Here is a 10,128-nt window from a genome sequence, read left to right on the forward strand (position 1 = left end):
CGTCTTAGCAGTCCACGAATGCCTTCGCTGCCCGAGCCCAACATCTGAGCCGCTGTCTGGTTTTCTCGGCTTCCTGCAAGGAGGCTCTATCAGGATGCCATCACTGTCACCATCAAACACTAATTCACAAACATCGTTACGATTCTCAGCCTGAATGTCAGCACCCACCCCCACACCGTTCTCCCCGTGGCCGTCGCCATAACCCCCGACAGTGCCATCGTCAACACCATCCCATCGCCGTCGCCGACGCCGTCACCGTCCCCCGTCATGGTCAGCATCTCCACCACCAGCACCAATCACCGGGGCAGGGCGAGGGGGCGGCATCTCAAGTTGACTGGCTGCCCAGGCGCATCACTCACCTCATCAGGTGGAGCTCCCTCCAAACCCGTCCCTCTCGGAAGGCCAGCCTAGAGCTGTCCCGAGGGGCTGCCTGGCAGGGTGGCGGAGACCCAGACCACACGGCAGCCGAAGCCCCTTTCCCAGTCAACCTCCGGGGCAGCCTCAGTCCTCCCTCTCCCTCCCCCAGAGTCTTTGCGCTGGCGCAGAGCAGAGGTGGTGCCCAGGGGGCTGCCTTGAGGACCCCCAGCTGCAGCTCCCACCCTTCCCACCCAGAGCCTCACTGCAGCGGCCCTCGCCTTCCTGCACTAGCAGCCCGTGGCCACCAGGGGGCCTCTGACATCAGGCCGGGAGGCTGCGCCAAGGGTGCTGGCGGCTCTGAGTCAGGATTTCAGCGGCCGCTTTGCCACCAGCCCTTCTCCTGCTGATGGGGGAGGGTAGCAGCCATCCCGCGCTGCTTTGGGACCCGGCCTGGGCCTCCCAGGGCCCCCTCCACCCAGACCATCCAGCCACACGTTGGTAAGCCCTCAGCCGGGGCTTCTCAGCCATGCCTCCCTGGTCTCTCCTCTGGGGTCTCCTTACCTCCCTCCTTGATTCTCCCCTTTTGGAAGAGTGTCCCCTTGCCCCAGCCCCTGATCCAGACCCCAGACAGCACCCCCCCCCCCCCGGCTCCTAGAGGCAGAAAGCGCCGGCCCTGCTCCCATGCCCCTCCCCAGGAGGGCGCAGAGTCAGCCTGGCCCCGGAAATTCCAGTGCAGGGAATCCTGCCACTGTTCCCAGGCCTGCTCCCAGCCAAGAGTCCTAAACTGGAGAGTCACGCTTGCCCTGCTCAGCCTCAGTGTCCCCGTGGCTACACAAGGGCCGTGACTGGAGGGTTTTGAAGGTTTCCTACTGCTCCGACACTTCAGGATTCTAGAACTCTGAGCCAACGGCTGCTTTCCCCAAGATTTGCTACCAGTTTACATCCAGACCCTCCAACACCTGTGCAACCCTGACCCGCTCACTCACGTGCGGGCGGGGCCGCAGCTGGAAGAAACCCACGATGGGCTCGGCCTGGGAGGTTGCAACTGATGGTCCCTGCTGGAACCTGTTCACCCAGCCTCCGAGGCAGCATGACATTTGGGACCTTAAAACCCCTTTTCGGGGCTCCTGCTGTGGCACAACGGGGTTGGTGGCGTCTTTGGAGCCCTGAGACACAAGTTCGATCCCTGGCCCGGCACAGTGGGTTAAGGATCTCCTGTTACCGCAGCTGTGGCTCAGGTCACAATTGGCTTGAATCTGGCGCAGGAACTCCATGTGCCCCAGGGCGGCAATAAAAAAAAAAGGAAAAAAAAAAGCCTGTTTCATGGCCACACACCGGTTCCTCACCACCGCCATTGCCTCACTGACCACTGGCCCTGGCCACGTCCTAAGCCCTGAGCCTGGCCCCACACTCACGGCAGGTTTACCCATTCTGTTCTTTAGTCCCGAGCCGGAGTGGACGCTCTAAGATCTCCCCCCAGGGGTAAGAAACAGAGGAACTGTGGGGAGGGGGGACCCCGTGGAGCAGCAGGACGCATACCCGGAAGTCCTGTCTGTTTCCAGCCCTTCTCCTACAGAACCACGGATCCCCAGGGGAGCAGTGAGGGCTTTCCTGAGGTCACGTGGGAGCGGGGGATCTAGAACCCGGCTCCTGGCTCCTGGTTTCCCATCCTGTCCCGGGAACAGAGCCTTAGCCTCTGACAGCCCTCCTCTGGGCCTTCAGAGGCCACCTGGGGGCTGGGTAGGAGGGGACAGCACAGGAATCCCAGCCAGGGGACCTCCGCGATCCCCTCCAACACTGGGTGAACTTTGCAAGGCAGAGGGTGGGCGGGGGCTGAGGCGGTGAGTAACTGGCTGATTCCCACGCACCGTAATTAACTGTGGATGCAACAGGCCACAATTAGCCTCCCGGTCGGGACACACAGAGCCTGGCTGCCACTCAGCCGAAGGGAGACCCCGCCCTGGGAAGCTCTGCCCTCCCCCACTCCTTCCACCCCTCGCAGCCCTGGTCCTTCCAGGCCATACACAAGACTGGGAGAGGAGGGACAAGAGGCCAGATGCCAGGGAGGAAGGTGGGCGAGGCCAGAGGCTCCAGCTCCTCCAGTTAAGCGGCATTCGAAAGAATGGGGCTCAGATGGGCCCCTGGCCGTGTCCCCGAACAGGGCTGACACCTCTGAGTCAAACATTCGGCCACCCTCCGGGGCCAGTGACAGTGACCACGCCCTCCACTAGGGCCTCTGCTCCCAGGGCCCAGTGCACGTGGGACCCAGCAGGTGTGCTGTCTGCTGGCGTGGGCTGCTTTCTTAGCAGACCCAGTTCAGGGTCAAGTCAGGGTGAGTTCTCAGGAGCCGGGCAGTGAGAGGGCCCGGGGAGGCCAACCACCACTCCCACCCTCCCTCGCCTCCCTCCTCAGGCTGCCCACCCCGGGCAGGGGCGGGGTGGCAACAGACAGAGAAGGCCAGGCTCTAGACCATTCTACAGAGCTGCCCAATAGAAGAGTTGGTGGCCGGGCTACAGGCTGCACAATCCAGGTCGTCCTCGCTGGCCGCACGTGCCTGCTGAGCACGTGAGCTGTGGCTTGTGTGCCTGAGGAACTGGAATTTGAATTTTACTTACTTTTGATTAATTTCACTTTATTTAATTAATTTATTCATTTGGTGCTCTTTCCAGGGCCGCACCCACGGCATATGGAGGTTCCCAGGTTAGGGGTCGAATCAGAGCTACGGCTGCCAGCCTCCACCACAGCCACAGCAACACCAGATCTGAGCCGCATCTGCAACCTGCACCACAGGCTCACAGCAACGCCAGATCCCTAACCCACTGAGCGAGGCCGGGGATTGAACCTCCGTCCTCATGGATACCAGTCAGTTTTGTTGCCGCCGAACCATAATGGGAGCTCCTAATTTCACTTTGAACAGCCTCGGGGGCTGGTGGCTCTGTATGAGGAGCCCTGCTGCGGCTGCCATCCCAGCCGAGTCTGGCCTCCAGGAGTCCTGAGGCTCCCCCTGGGGACTCTGGCCAGTGGGCGCCTGAGACCTAGCCTTGGTTGGACGCTGGCGAGCACGGGTCCTGTGGCTCCAGGCTGGGCTCCAGGGCTGGGGAGCCGCCCAGTACCTCTCCCCTCCCCCCATGGGGGCTCTGGGCGGGCGTAGGGGGTCCTCGGGGTGCCTTGGTGCCGTGGCCCCAGCCAGACCAGAGGCCGGGCTCTGTCCTGATGGCTCCACTTTCTAGCTGTCTGACCGCTCTGCTCCTGCTTCGGCTGTAAAGTGGAAACAGTAGGAGCCTCCTGTGGGCTCTGTCAGGATTAAGTGAGTGAATCGGGCAGGCCTGGCACAGAGACAATCTCCAGGGAAGTGCAGGCTGTGGGTCCGAGGCGCACTTCTGCTCTCCGGTGCCAGGGACCACAGCTGCCGCCTCGCCCCCGCCCCTGCGCTGACCCCGCCCAGCCCACAGGAAAGAGCCCCTTCCTCCAGTTTCATGCCCCATCGCCCTGATGCCATGGGTTCCTGCCACCTGTCCCCGGTGCCATGGAGCGATTGCCCCGGGGGCCCTCCTGCACCCCCCGCCCCTGGCCTGGGCTGGCAGGGCAGGAGGTGGGCAGGAAGAGCTGCCCGTGGTTCCAACTGTTACAACCCTTGGCCCTTGGAGGTCCCTGCTGCGGCTGACCTTAAGCCCTCCTGCTGCAGCCAGGGCTGGGCCTCCCTTCTCCCCGGCCCGCCTGACACAGAGATCTCAGGGCAAGGCCTCCCCTCGCAGAATGAAGGGGAGACACCAGGCCTGGAAAGATCGAGGTCCCTTTAACCAAGCAGGGCGCTTGCCTGCGTGGATGGCGTCGAAGCTGCTGGGGCACTGGGATGGGCTCTGGGGAGGGAGACAGGCCTCCAGGAGGGACAGGTGGGCGGGGTGCCAGGGAGAGGGCCAAGCCCTCCTCTGTGACCCCGTGGGCCCCTGCTGGGCCAGGCAGCTCTGTGCTCCACAGGAACGGCTCGGAGAGGAGAAGGCCCTGGCCAGAGCCACACTGTGGGTCCCTATCGTGGGGCACCCAGGCGGGCATCTTGGGGGAGAAGGAATGAGGCACTTGTTTGGGAAACTCGGGATCAAGTGCTTAAGGAGTTTCTTCCGCCAAGTCCCCAGGCCCCAGGGAAGTCACAGCCACGGCCTCCCACGGGCCAGGCCGGCCCCCGGACCAGGCCTGGCACAGCTGGTGGCCGTGGAGCAGGGGCGGGGGGCGGGGATGGGGGAGCTTATGTAACCCAGACGCCCTGCCCGCCTGGCCCCCGCCCGGCCCTGCCCTCCCTGGGGAAGAGGCCAGGGTGGTTTCAGGCTATTTTCAACCACTCGTTCTCACAACTCTTGGGTGAGAACCAGGCGCGATTGACGGGTTTTCCTAACACCCCTGGGCGCAGGCAGAGGAGATGCGGGTCAGGGAGAGGCTCCCGGCCACAGCCAGCGCCGCCACTGCTGCGGCCGCCGCTGCGTCTGTGGGGGTCCCCGGCTGGGGCTGACCGCGGAGCCCCGGGGCCTTCGAGGTCCTGTAAATGGCATGTCCCCAGCAGCGGTCTGGCCACCACACTCCTCCTCTGGGGTCCATCTGCCCCCGCGGCCACCGCCAGAGGCCACAGGGCGTGCGGCCCTTCTGAAGCTGGGCAGGTAGTGGCTCAGAGAGGTGGTGTGACCGCCCACGCTCACACAGCCAGAGACGGACGAGGACTGACGCCAGAGCCCTCCCCCTGGCGGGGGCCGGAGTCGAGGCCTCGTTCTTCAAAGGGGAACATCGGCTCGACGGGCCAGAAAGGGGAGGGAAGGGCCTCGGGCCAGAAACTGTGCCGGATGCGTCGAAGCCCCGTGTCCAGGCCCCGCGGCTGAGTCCTGCTCCCGGGCACCCATCCTTCCCAATCCACACTTGGGGCTGAGCCCTGGCCCTGTCACCCCCTGAGGATGGCCGTCACTGCAGCCCTTTGCCTGGTTTCCTTGGGCCCCTCTTAAGGGCCTGGCACCTGCCCACACCGGGTCAGTCCCCAGCCCACTCCCGCTGCCCGTTCCCGGAGCAAAGGCCGTGTGCACAGCGCCCGGCTTCCCCTCAGGCCTTCCCGGGCTCAGCGAGCCCTCGGGAGTGCGGACGCCACGCCAGCCCTGGGAGCTTTCAGTGGAGGGAGACGAAGCATTTAATAAACAGAGCAGTGAAAATCAATGCTGACAATTGGCGAGAGGAGGGAGCCACAGCCCAGGGCCCTGCCCAGGCCCACAGCCACAAGCCGAGGCCCCACACGCCAGGCCCAAGAGGGGTCCAGGGGTCCACGGAGACCCCGAACACCACCTTGGCCTCCACGTGGGTGCCCCCACCCCAAGGGCCCAGAGGTCCCATTCCATGGCTCCATCAGGAGGCCTCACTATCTCCAGCTGTCACTGGGTGGGGGCCTGGCCTGGGCACCCCAGCACACAGCCCAGCCTGGGTGGCGGGCGGCCAGACAGACGGACGTGTGGAGGGCAGCCAACACACACCTCCGCAGCGGGTTCCTCAGGCCTCAGGCCCCTGGGGGTCCATAGGGGGCCTGTACCCCTGGAACTCAAGCCCCCGTGTGGTGCTTCTTGTTTCGGATGGATGGATGCAGAGGCCCCAGGGGTGGGAGGCCGGGCATCTCGCGGCCAGGCAGTGTGCCAGCCCGTGTGGGTGGGAGGGCCTGCATGAGCAGGTGTGAGTACGTGTGCACGTCCGGAGGGTGTGTTACCTGCGCGTGTGTGCACATGCACACACAAGTGCTCCTGTCTCAACCCTGAGCTGCCCTGCCCCCCACTCAGCCCGGCGCCCTGCAGAGCAGAATTGACCCTCCACCCAAAGTTACAAAATCTTAAAGCACAACCCGGGGGATTCGACACAGATTCCACTCCCTGGACTGGGGCTGGCGCCTCCTACCCGACATCGGCTGGAGCCCCCAAGGCATCGGCTGGGTCCCTCCTGGCCGCCCAGCAGGTGGACGGCTCTGGCCTGGGGCTGGTGAGAGCACCCCCGTGGGCATCCCCTGCCCCGGGGCCGAAGCTCTTGCACCCGGAGGGCTGTGGCCATAGAGGCGGGGAGAGCCTCACTCGGGGCCTCTCTGCTCCTGTGTCCTCCACAGCGGGCAGGGCCCTGGAGGCGGGCACAGGGCCCCGGGTCTGGCGTGTACACACAAACCCTGCCCCCGGGACAGAGCGAGGAGCGTGCTCACATCCACCTCTGCAGGATGAGCCCCATGGTGCAGCCCACCCACCCCCAGAAGGCACCCTCTCCCTGGGGGAAGGACAGCACGGGGCTGGGTGGGGGGGAGCTGTGAGGCATGGCCGGGGACAAGTCCCTTCCTTGCCTGGGCCTCAGTTTCCCTGTACGTTCAGTGAAAGTCGGGTCAAATCCTGCGGGCTGGAGGGTGGACTCTGTCCGGGCTCCCCGGCCTGCCCGCCCCCAAGGCTGAGGACCGCGGCGGGTGGGGCGGCCGTGTGTGTCCCTGGCTTCAGAGTGTTCACGGCTCCCTGTTTGCTCCCAAAGAGCCTCCAACCCAATGTCAGCCCAGAGGCCTGTCCTGGTCCACTTGGCTGTCCCTCCTGCTTTGCCCCAAGCCACCTCTGCCCACCCCCGTGCCCGTCCCTGCCCGCCCACTCCTCCTGTCCGCCCCTCAGGGAGGACCGTCTGTGCCCCAGGTGAGGGTGACGCCCTGCCTCAGTGTCTCCGCGTCCATCTGCGCCCACCGGCTCGCTGTCCTGGGAGGGGGTGGGGATCACAGGGCGGGGTATTGCCTCTTCTCTGTCTCCCCCTGGAGCCCAAGGGCGGGTAGTGGTGGACCTGAGTCCAGGGCCTGCAGGGGCCCCGGGGGGTCGGAGGAGGGGAGGAAGGGAGCGAGGAGAGGGAGGAGGGGCCGGACAGACGCCGCATTTGAGGAAGTTGGAGGTTGCTGGAAGGGCGCAGCCCAGAGGGGGGCCCGGCTGGGAAGGGACTGCACACGCTGAGAAGGATGTACGACGTTTGCTCAGCACTCGAACATTTACACTCTTTCCAATACTTCAAGTTATTTCCCTCTCAAAACAACGTTGAAAAATAGAGAGGCTGGGGGCATGATCCCCCCCTTCAAGGTGGGGAAACTGAGACCCAGAGATAGCAGTCCCTTGAGCAAGATCACGTGACAAGCAAGGGGGCCAGCGAGGATCTGGGTCCGCAAACCTCCGCCTGCTCTTCCGGCTGCTGTCCTGGCGTACGCAGTCCTCTGCCCAGAGCCTGAGGATGGAGGGCAGTGGCGCTGGCGCTGGCGCTGGGGCTGGCGCTGGCGGTGGCGGTGGTGGCGGTGGTGGTGGTGCTGGTGCTGGCGGTGGTGGTGGCGGTGGCGGCGGCGGTGATGGGGGCGGTGGTGGCGGCGGCGGTGGTGATGGGCGGGGCGGCGGTGACGGGGGTGGCGGCGGTGACGGGGGCGGTGGGGACAGCGGTGATTTCGATGATGTTGCAGAGAGTGGATCTGCCAGGTGCGAGTGGCTCAGGAGGTCAAGACTCTGTGTGCTTCCTGACTCCTCGTTGCTCCTCCTCGAATCCTCGATCCAGAGCCCATGGCTGGCTTAATACCTCTGTCCTTCTGCCTCTGGCCAGTCCACCCCCCCACCCCCCATCCGGAGCTCTGGGAGGTGGGAGGTGCTGTCCCCACTCCCTGTCCTCCCAGCAGCCCCCTCTGGCTGTGCTGTGTCTCTGCACTTGGGTGGCATGGCCTGGGCATCCCTATTTCTTCATCCAGGGCCTAGGGGCTGCCTTATTGCACTGTCTGATTAGTGGACGCCCGAATGAATCCAGGTGTGGAGACAGCGAGACAAGGGGAGCAGCACTTCAGGCCCCAAGAACCCCATCACTCTGCAGCCCTCTCCCCGCCTCTGCCCACAACCATGGCCCAGGGCCGGATAGGCAGCTGCTGCTGCGCAAGGGCTGGGCCGGGCTCCTCAGGCCCTCAGGGCTCCATTCCGTCCCAGGTTCACTACTGGGCTCAGCCCCGAGCACCCAAGGCCACCCACTTACACACAACCACACACACACACACGTACACACACCACCTGGCACCCAGGGCTGGACACACCTCTGGGCAGAGCAGAGGCAGCCTAGGGTCTGCTTTCCTGAGCCCAGGATGTGCTCACCCCGCTGGTTCCCATATAGCCTTTATTTTACTTATTAATTTACTTTTAATTTATTATTATTTATGTTTTGTATTTTTAGGGCCAAACCCGCGGCATATGGAGGTTCCCAGGCTAGGGGTCCAATCGGAGCTGTAGCCGCCGGCCTACGCCAGAGCCACAGCCACGCCAGATCCGAGCGGCATCTGCGACCCACACCACAGCTCACCCACTGAGTGAGGCCAGGGATTGAACCCGCAACCTCATCGTTCCTAATCGGATTCGTTTCCGCTGTGCCATGACAGGAACTCCCCCGTGTGGCCTTAAATGCCACCCCCACACCTCCACAGGAACCCCACGGGGTGTCGCCCTGCTGGACATGTACCTTCCTGGTGAGGGAGCCAGGGCGGCCCAGGATCCTTTCTGAGAGTCAACCAACAGAGTGTCCTGGGAGCTGGCGGGCCAGGGGCGCGAGGAGGGGGTAGCGTCCTCCCCGAGCAGGTAGGGGTTGGTCCCCACGCTCTTAAGAGGAGCTTAGAGGTAGGCTCTGCAGGCAGCTGAGATGAGAGGGTCCAGGCAGAGCTCCACCCCGAGACCGCCACCCCGACAGCCCCCACACGCCCCTGCTTACTGCAGGGAGCGCGGCGCCCACCCCATGCCTCCAGGGCGGCCGGGCTGCCAGCATTTCACATTTTCATGGTGTGGAGTTGATGCATGCATTTTTTTCTCCTGAAACTTACATAAGGCATCAAAAACGCTGAAAAATATGGGCCGGGGACACATACGGGGGCGGGGGGTGGGGGCAGCCCAGGACACGGCTTCAGATCTTTCTGGTCGGGAGGGAATAAAACCTGAACGTGGATGAAGTCTCGGGCTTTCCAGGTAGGCATCGCCCCTCCTCGGCCATGTTTGAGCCCATCATTCCTCTGCTTCTTTCTTTTTTTAGGGCCGCACCGGCGGCATGTGGAGGTTCCCAGGCTGGGGGTCTAATCGGAGCTGAAGCTGCCGGTCTACACCACAGCCACAGCAACGTGGGATCTGAGCCGAGTCTGTGACCTACACCACAGCTCACGGCAGTGCTGGATCCTTAACCCGCTGAGCAAGGCCAGGGATCGAACCTGTGTCCTTGCGGATACTAGTCAGATTCATTTCTGCTGCACCACGATGGGAGCTCTGACCCAGGCTGACTTCTTTTGGCAGTTAACCCTGTCTCGGGGGGTGAATTCCCTTGAGGGTGTGGCCTTGTGCTTCCACACCCTCCAGCCTCGGCCCCTCCTTCCTTGACCGGCCACAGCCCTTTATCTGTCCTGTCCCTGCCTTGTTCTGGGGCTGCCACTTCCTCTGGTGTCGTGAGGACAAGCCCCGAGCATTCCCTGGCTGCCATCTCCACAACCCGCTGCATGCAACATCCTGCTGGTGCCTCCTTGGGCATGTGGGGTGGACTTTCTCCAGGACGTGTGTCCAGGGACAGAACCCCAGGGGGCTGCTCTGTGGGGGCACAGCCTCGGTGGTGGCTGTCACCTCACCTGACCTTGTAGCGGGTGCTGCCTGGGGGCACAGGCCTGCATCTTGTGTGGTTTCTGTTCCCCTCTCCCTGTGCCTCCCCTTGGAAGCCGAAAGAGAAGGACGAGAGATGGGTGAGCTGGGGCGGGTCAGC

Source organism: Phacochoerus africanus, chromosome 6, assembly GCF_016906955.1.
Source record: "Phacochoerus africanus isolate WHEZ1 chromosome 6, ROS_Pafr_v1, whole genome shotgun sequence".
In the NCBI taxonomy this organism is placed as follows: domain Eukaryota; kingdom Metazoa; phylum Chordata; class Mammalia; order Artiodactyla; family Suidae; genus Phacochoerus; species Phacochoerus africanus.